Source organism: Anneissia japonica, unplaced genomic scaffold, assembly GCF_011630105.1.
Source record: "Anneissia japonica isolate Jap-2015-1 unplaced genomic scaffold, ASM1163010v1 scaffold287712_len2945570_cov188, whole genome shotgun sequence".
Lineage (NCBI taxonomy): Eukaryota > Metazoa > Echinodermata > Crinoidea > Comatulida > Comatulidae > Anneissia > Anneissia japonica.
Genome location: NW_022704401.1, coordinates 749,001 through 758,357, shown reverse-complemented (window position 1 = coordinate 758,357; position 9,357 = coordinate 749,001). Strand labels below are relative to the sequence as shown.

Below are 9,357 nucleotides of genomic sequence, written 5' to 3'. Positions count from 1 at the left end.
CCTTAAAAGTTTGTAATACAGATATAACTTTTGAAAACAAACACAATCAGATTATCTAACAAGTCGAACCGAAAATTGGAATGTGCGTCAAACTAATGTTATAGGTTTCAAGCAACACTATTAAAGAAAATACAGTAACACAAAAGTGATAAGATAGGCCCTAAATAAGTTTTACGCTTTCACGTACGTCCAAGAAAAATAATAGAGCTACATGAATTAGGCCCCTCATCATCGGAGGTTGATTATTATGATTATGATTATTATTACCCTTTGTGTGCAATGCCGGAGCCAGGATTTTCAAACGGTGTGGGACAATATCAGGTTACGTAAATTTCAAATAATGTGGACCTATTTTCTACGTTGCCCTGTTTTACACAAAAATATGAATAATCTGGACCCATTTTCTTAAAAATTGTGTGGGACTGTCCCAAAGTCTGGCTACGGCATTGTTTGTGTGGAACAAGGGAAGAGAGTGACATCTCAAAGCTAATTTATTTTCTTATTTACACATTGTGTTCAGGCTTTGAAATTAACATTTGATAAACCTCTCAGTTCTATCTTTAATCACGTAAAATAGGCTTACAACACAAACCGGCGGGGGATCTTGTTGGCCTCCTTGCCCCAGCTTAGTTGCTCGAGCTGTGCTCGCAAGGCTCGTATCAGGGGCGGCGCTAGCGGGGTCCGGGGGAGGGCAAAGGACCCCAGTCGGGGACCACTGAACCCCGCACTTGGATCCCACTGTGGGGGAATTTCCAGCAAGGTCGTCAGGGAAAAATGAAATCTGGACCGCCGAAAGTACAATTTAGGTATACCGTACCTTACTAAGCTTTCAAATTTTAAGGATTAAAAACTTTAAGTGGGAGGAGTGCTACCGTATGTGCGAGGTGTTTTCGCGATAGTATGGGTTGCGGTGGTAGTGCAAGATCTTCAGTAGCGTATTTTGCGAATTAGCACCCCTCAACTGATCATCGAGGCCCCCCCCCAACTTCACGTTCGCACCCCCATTTCAAGACTTCAAGAACGAACTCGAGACGTCAAGGAATTATGAAGATAAAGTATGAAGATGAATAGGAAGTCGGAGATGCCCATAAAGAAAATGAAAATCATGTAAAGTAAATAAATGTTATGAAAAGCAAATGAAAATGGGTCTATATTTTTGTATCTGCTCCAATACTGGTAAACAATGTAAATTAAAATAATGAGCAAGCGTCATATATTTGTTACACAAATAAGCAACATTAGCTTTTCATTTATTTTGTTTCAAGCAAACCAATTATATCATAGAACTTACATGAATTTACAATATATCATTCAAAATAAAATATTCTTTTATATAAGTTATATAACTTACAATATATATTTTTTTTTACATTTTTATATTGCAGGGTTTTACCGACCATAACCTTGTACAGTTTTATCACCCTCTACAATAATCCTCTTACCATATATACACAATTCTATAATCTTTATTATTTTTTATTGCAATTTATTTAATTTGGGTCTTCAGGTAATTCGATTAGAATCAGTAGTAGTAATTGTATTTTGACCTATGCCTCTAACCATACAACTAACCATTTGGAAATCTATCGTAATACGTTCACTTTACACATTGTCTTTCCAGGGTCTAATTTATAAGAAGTAATTCTTCCTGTCTTTCCAGGGGATAATTTGTAAGAAGTAATTTTTCAGATCCCTGACACAAAACATGTAATACATTTTCTATTTCATTGGTGAGGTCGCCATTTATCTTGGTTAGTAGGGTTAGAAACAAAAACGCATGAATTGGTATGATGGTACAGGACGCAGTCCTGTAATTTAACCGACGAAATCATTTTAGTCTTGCAGTAGCAGTCATGAAAGCTGCAATTACAACATTCAATTTCCTATTTATAGTAGGCCTTTGTCCATCCCTCTCATCTAAGGCTAAAATATCATTAAGTTTATGTTACTGACAATAATTTCTGGGTTACAAAGATCATAATACTTAGTTTAGATCAGAACTACCGTGTAACCCCAATGAATACGGGAACCAATATACAAAGAGCCCTCTTCCAAAAGTAATAATTTAACTGTTTTCCTCATTAAGAGTGATAGTTATTGTGACCACCACTAAGGTCCCAAGGAATTTCACATTCCTTTTTTACTTGTCACATCTCCAGCGCATCGATAAGAGCTATATTCAATTTTCATTGTTATTAATTCGCATTAAATGTTTAATCCGGCCTGTACGACTGGCTCGTTTTAGATTTCTAGATTGATGATTGAACAAATTTCAGGAGTAAATACAAATTTATTTGGAGAGTGTATATTCATTTGATTGAACAAGAAGGGCTACAAAATGGGGGCTCATCTGGGAACATACCAATCTTCAATTGTGATTAGTGGAATTCTGGAAAAGTTCAGAGCCAGTGTACGAGGATGCCAGATTATCAAACCTATGGGATAGAATTGTGCGAGGAAGAGAAATATCATGTACAGCAGAGTCTATTGATGGCAAGCAGGAAGTTCAAAATAGACACAGCAAGGATATGTAAGTGCTTATGTGGTGCTCTCCCAGTAGACAAGATATAGAGAAGAGAAGAGGTTGATGTGCATGGTTGGCAGAAGACGATGGTTAATGGTTAATGGTTATTAATTTATAAAGCGCAAAATACAAAAAGTCTCTAAGCGCTATCAGGCAAGTGTAAAGATGGAACGGAAACCAAAACCACAAAATAAAAAGAAGTGAAATTTGAATACCATGCCAGCACCCAAACCGAAGTATGGGGATACGCCCTCATCGCTGGCTAGGGTTCAATCTAATTGAACTGCAGTCAGCACCTGTTGAGTCTCGGCCATCTCGGATTTGGGCGCCTTTAATGGGACGAGAATAAGTGGGTCTTAAGTCGTTCTTTGAAAATGGTGACAGAAGGTGACTCACGAATAAATAAAGGTAACAAGTTCCACAACTTGGGCCCAGCAACCATAAACGATCGCTCCCCACAAGACTTTAACCGAAAGGATGGACAATAAAGATTGGTTGAGTCAGTTGTTGACCGGAGGGAACGAGTGCAAGTTGCAGAACGAACCTTAATTAATTCGGAAATGTATTGTGGTGATAACTTGTGAATTGATTTGTAAACATATAGAAGTACTTTGAATTCAATACGCTGTTTCACTGGCAACCAATGAAGACGACGAGGAGTAGGGATGATGTGATGGAATTTAGGTGTCCCGGTGACAAGACGAGCAGCGATGTTCATCAATAGCTGCAGCTTTCTAATTGATGTTAATGGTATTCCGTAAAGGACTCCATTACAATAATCCAATCTTGATGTAACCAATGCATGTACAAGTTTTGATGTAGCATCTTCATTTAAAAAACGCCTAACTGCCTTGATGTTGCGGAGATGGAAGGATACTACTCTGCATGTGTTCGTAATATGTCTAATCACGGATAGTTTGGAGTCAAACGTTACACCGATATGTCGCACCTCAGAAGATGGAATGATGTAGGTGTCTCCTACGCGGATGTTTTCAATGATGGGTACATTTAGACGGCGTTTAGGCTTTATATACAGCACTTCTGTCTTGTCTGTATTGCAGCAAAGCATATTGATAGACAGCCATCTATGAACATCATCAATACAACCTTCTAATTTGCGAACTGTCTCTGCGGCAGCCTCCGGACTAAAAGATGTGTACAATTGCGTGTCGTTGGCATAAATGTGATATTTAATACCGTGTTTCTGAATGATGTCACCAAGAGGACGTACGTAAATAAGGAACAAAATGGGCCCCAAGGTAGAACCTTCAGGAACACCAAAATTCACTGGGACTGGAACTGAAATGGCTGATTCCACTCTAACAGACTGTTGTCTAGATTTTATGTAAGAGTTGAACCATGTTAATACTGTACCAGAAATCCCTAAAGCTGAAAGTCAATCAATGAGGATACTGTGATCGATGGTATCAAACGCGGCGGACAAATCGAGGTACACTGATAATGTACAATATCCGTTGTCAAGGGCCTGCAAAATATCATTATTAACTTTCATTACAGCAGATTCCGTACTGTGTGCTTTTCTAAAGGCTGACTGGTAAGAATCAAATAAATTATTGGAATTTAAAAAACTTAACAAGAATTGAACAGACAACTTTCTCAATGATCTTGGCTACAAAAGGGATATTAGTAACTGACCGATAATTGATAAACGAATGAGGATCCAATGTTGATTTTTTCAAAAGTGGCATGATAATACCAATCTTTAAAGAGTCGGGAAAAATGCTGGAGGATAGGGACGAATTGACAAGAGAACGAAATAATGAGACAGCACAATTGAGTTTACGAACAATCTTGGTAGGGAAAGGATCCAAATCACAAGATTTCAGTGCCATAGATATAAGAAGTTTTGCAACCATGTCTTCACCGACTGTCTCAAAGCTTTCAAGTTTGGTGATATGACATGAGGGATGAGATGCGGCCGTGAAAGATGAAACTTCAGATTTAATAGAGATACTCTGACGCAGACGTTTGATTTTATCAACAAAAAATCAGTAGCCAACTGAAGCTTACTGGATGATGGTGGTAAATTTGCCATGGTTGTCCTACCAAGTAGCTTGTTGGCAAGTTTGAACAGAGCTCTCTGATCATGTCCACATCCATCGATCTTAGACTGGAGGTAAGAAACCCGAGAATCTTCAAGCGTACGGTGGTAAATATTGCATTGAATCTTATACTCGGAGAAATCACAATGATTTCAGCCATTTCCGCTCAGCTTTACGTCTTGCTTGTTTAGCTATCCTACAATTATTGGTGAACCAAGCAGGGGATGCATGATTTGAAACGGTCTTAGATTTTAATGGGGCCAGTTCATCTCTAAGTAAGGTAAGTGTATTGTTGTACTGGGTTATTGCGTTGTTCACATCCATGTCATCACTAAAATTAGAGAGAGAATGTGCAATTCTCCGATCAAGAATGTTGATGTCAATGTTATTAAAAAGTCACAACTTTCTTAGCAGGTGCTGGTTTGCGCGCATCGAGTGTAACGTGAAGAAAGAAATGATCAGACAAGGGATATTCATGAACCAGTGAAAGTTTCACAAGATTAGGATTATTTGTAATGACAAGGTCTAGTGTATGCCCTTGTTTGTGAGTGGAAGAATTTATCAGTTGAGTGAGATTAAGTGAATGAATTATATCCAGTAAATGAGCAGTATGTATATTACTCGGATCGTCTATATGAATGTTGAAGTCACCAGTAATGACAAGATTTGAAGATAAAGAATATTGTTCTAAAAGGGTCGAAAAGTCAGAGAAAAATTGTAGAGTGGGATGAGGCGGAGGTCGATAGATTGTTAAAAGTGTGAACCTTTTAGAGACAGTTTTAATCACAGTCTCACATGCTTCAAAAGATTGAAACTGATCTAATCTCTTAAATACAGAGGGAAGATTAGATACCACGGCGACACCACCATCTCTACCTGTAGACCGTGGAAATGAATGGAAGTTGTAGCCATCAGGCTTACAAGCTGTGATGATGGAACTATCATTTTCTCTAAGCCATGTCTCAGTTATTGATACAACATCGATGCCATGATTGACAACGTAGTTATCTCTGGGCAACAATTATCGAAAGCTGCGTGTGTTTTCTGGTAGTGCGGACAAGTCAAAAGATGAGGATGCATACCACGTCTGGAGGGCCGAAACTAAGGCTTTGATACAGGAATCAGATGTTCCTCAGTCCGAGAAAAAGAGGAGGTCACCTGCATTAGACGTGATCGAAGATCTCAAGAGGGAAACACCATCAGCCACTATCAATGACTATCTAGATCCATTAGAGGTTGTCTTTGGCACAACACTTTCAGTTGAAGGACTATTCCACCAATTCATAGGCTTAGATCAGCAGTCAGGTGAAAAGCTATTCAAGACTGCAGACAACTTTACGACAAGTTGTGCGAAACAGGGGTGTAAAAGCCAAAAGTGCCAACCAGGCTCTTTTAAAACAATTTCTGAAAGGCATGTTGTTTCGACCAACTCCTTCTTGTCGACCTTCACCTGCGAGATCAGATAAACAATCCACCATCCTACTTGACACTGTTAGGAAAAGTGCACCGATGGGAGGAAGAATCCTCTGGGAAAAATAAGAAAGCAAAGGCCATTGGAGCCCGAAATGCTCATGTGGCCAAGGTAGAAGCTGCAAAAGACCACAAGGAGAAGGGAATTGCAGAGAGGCTAAGCCGGCTTGAACAAATATTATTGAAGTCCCCAATGGTACAAAGTTACCAACAACCAGCACACCAACACTACCTGACTAGACCAAGCTTTGCCAACATCACCTGTTCAACCGACTACTCCTTGTAACGTAATGCATAGGTCACAACTAAATGTGGATTCTCCCCCATTCACTCCTCGTTCACTTATCCGGCTATTGACAAACCAGGAAGAACCTCCTGAGGAGATAAAAAATATTGTAGTTGTGAGCAGAACACCTCTAACTGAATGTATTGCTGATAAATCAACACATGGGACGAATGCAGATAGCTGTGCTGATAATCCAGAAAATGTTACACCCAGACATGTCCGGGCCAATACAGATATTGTACCTGGTATGGGAGATGGAATGTGTAAGAAAGATATTGTCACCGATGGAAATAGTGTTGATGATGACGGTGTTGTCCCAGTTATTATAAAACAGGTCACCCCAGAAACCTCAGTGGATGCCATAGAAGCTGCTCCTGTAACTTTATCATGTGCTGATAACGCACACGATGAACCAACTCCCGATGATGTAACTGTAGATGGTATTGCCAAATACAAAAAATAAACACCTACCTAGAATAAATGCCCCCTCAAAAACCTTTCTCAACAATAAATGCCCCAGGCATTTCTTTGAATAAATACGATATTACTGTATTTTGGTTTTCTCTCTGGCCAAATTTAGCATTAGTTTAGCCAGGGAACGCAGTCTGGGATTATAGGAAATGCTTGCTTAATACTATAACTTAATATCCTCATTTTGCTAATTACTCTATATATCTATTTTTTATCTTCATTGGTACAGTAAAACACCATTTGAGAACTGTTACATTTTCATAAGCCCAACAACACTATAAATATAACTACAATATGAATGATGTCAGCTTCCTATAATGGTTGATTGGTAGAATGTCGATCGGTGAAACTGGACGATTTGTGTTTGGTAGGTTGTCACCGACAGGCTGAAATACAAGTAAAATATACAAATATAAATACAACATAATCATTTTTTTTTTGGTTTGTTAATGGAAAATAGAAACTTAACTCACCATTTTTTTAAATGTGTTTTCCAGATCCGTATTGTACCATTTCATTGTCATCATTATCGTTGTAGTCTTTTTACATTCTTCATATGTTTTCCATGTTGCCATCTCACGTTCTTTACACAATTTAGTATGCATCCCTAAACTTAATAAAGACAGCCTGTTCACAAGCATTATGTATCTGTTCGTCATTTCCTCTTTATTGATGCCATTTAGAAATTCAAACTGCAATAACAGAAAACACACGGAATAGAAAAAAAAAATTAATTCGTACAAAGAATATTTGATTAGAGGTTCTTAGTTAAAATTGTAAATTTAATTGCAAAGCGTTACTTACCAATTCATCTCCATAAAATTCTAGCTGCTCTTCTATAGCTTCATCATTTCTTTCAATCAAATCGTCTACAAATCTAAGCTGAAAAAAAGTAAATATAATGATAAATATTCTTCCATTTTGTCTTCAATTTTACTCTTCGAATATCTTTTTGCTTTGTGTTTGTTTTATTTATTTAAGAAGTTTAAAAGAACATTTAGTATTCATAGAACCATGATATGATATGATCAACAAACAAGTGAAAACCTACAATGTGTTTATACATAAGTTCAATATGATCCACATACCTTTATAGATGTAGTGCTATATACATTTAATATACCAATTTTCTAAGTTTCTAATCGTTCAGTATTTTTTTTTTTACTTATATTTTAAAACAAATCCATATAGACTGGGTCAATTTCTAGAAAATATGACTTCCGAAGGCAAATTGTGTTAATTTTTGGCTTTACAAGCTTTTTGGGGGTTTTGAAGAGTGCTGAACTCAAATCTGCTGTATGCCAAGCTAAAAAAATGAACAGAAAGCCTCCAAATCCAAGATAGCTGCCAAATATTAATACTGGCCATAACTCCCATAATATTTCACATAGAACAACAATTTTGGGTCCATACTATCATTTGAGGGGCCGAGGCATACAATGGAACCATGAAAATTTCAATTTAGCAAATAGCTGCTGCAGAAATCCAAGATGGCCACCAAAATGGCCGCTAAAATTGAATATTGGCCATAACTCCCACAATATTTCACATAGAACAAAGATTTTTGGGTCCATACTATCATTTGAGGGGCCGAGGAATACCTTGAAAATACTCCTTAAAGATTATTGTAGTTCAAAAGAAAGTCAGAGCTGTCAAAGTATGGACACCCGAGCAGGTAACTATTGGCATAGTCCTAAACGTGGAAGTAATCCATGATTAGCAAACATATGAATCAAGGTAATTATGATAGTTTTAATAAAAATATCTAGTTTTACTTTGTGGGAAAAAACAATCCCAATTCAGGAAACGATATTTCTTACACTTGCACAAAGAAAGGAAGACATAACAAGTTCAATTACCAGTTACTGACAACGATAACGTCTGGCGATCCTGCAATTGGGCAACTCTAACTTTGCTCGCGACCCATAGTTTGAAATAGTTTGAATACTACAGTAGGGCCTAAAGCCTGACACTGACTGCATCGTACAGTACGATGGTCGTATGACCATTGCACGACGTCATGCATGTCATGAGGGCCTGCAAGGCCCTCAGGAAATTTTTGAATGCATTAAATCTAACCTAAGTATAATAATTTTCCATTTAGTGTACGATGCATGCTCTATTAATTGCTTTTTAAGTCAATCGCCGTCTTTTAATTTTAGTTTTTATAACCAACTGTTGTAGCAGTCATCGGTTGCTATAGTGATACGATCAGTATATGTGTGCGTATTTACATTTAGCTGTGTGTTTCGGTCGCAGTTTATTTCGAACAAATATATGGAGCGCCGAAGGAGTTGCGAAAACGAAAAATTTAATATGCCTAGGCCCTATATATTTTAAACTGATCATTTTATACAATAAATATATTTATTTTTCTTGCAGCTTCCAGAGTTTGGATAAAAAATACCAAGAGAATTGAAGGAAACACGAAGAAATAAACGAATAATACGCACATTATCATTCACTTGAAATCTTGAATACCCCTGCGCAGTTCATAAATATGAATATATATTTATATATGATTTTATCATATTGTATATACC

At 37.5% G+C, this 9,357-nt stretch overlaps 1 pseudogene; it reads left to right on the top strand.

Moving 5' to 3' along the window:
* The first annotated feature begins 4,631 nt into the window (after window positions 1–4,631).
* LOC117104678 lies at window positions 4,632–6,367 on the top strand (annotated as a pseudogene).
* Window positions 6,368–9,357: the final 2,990 nt, after the last annotated feature.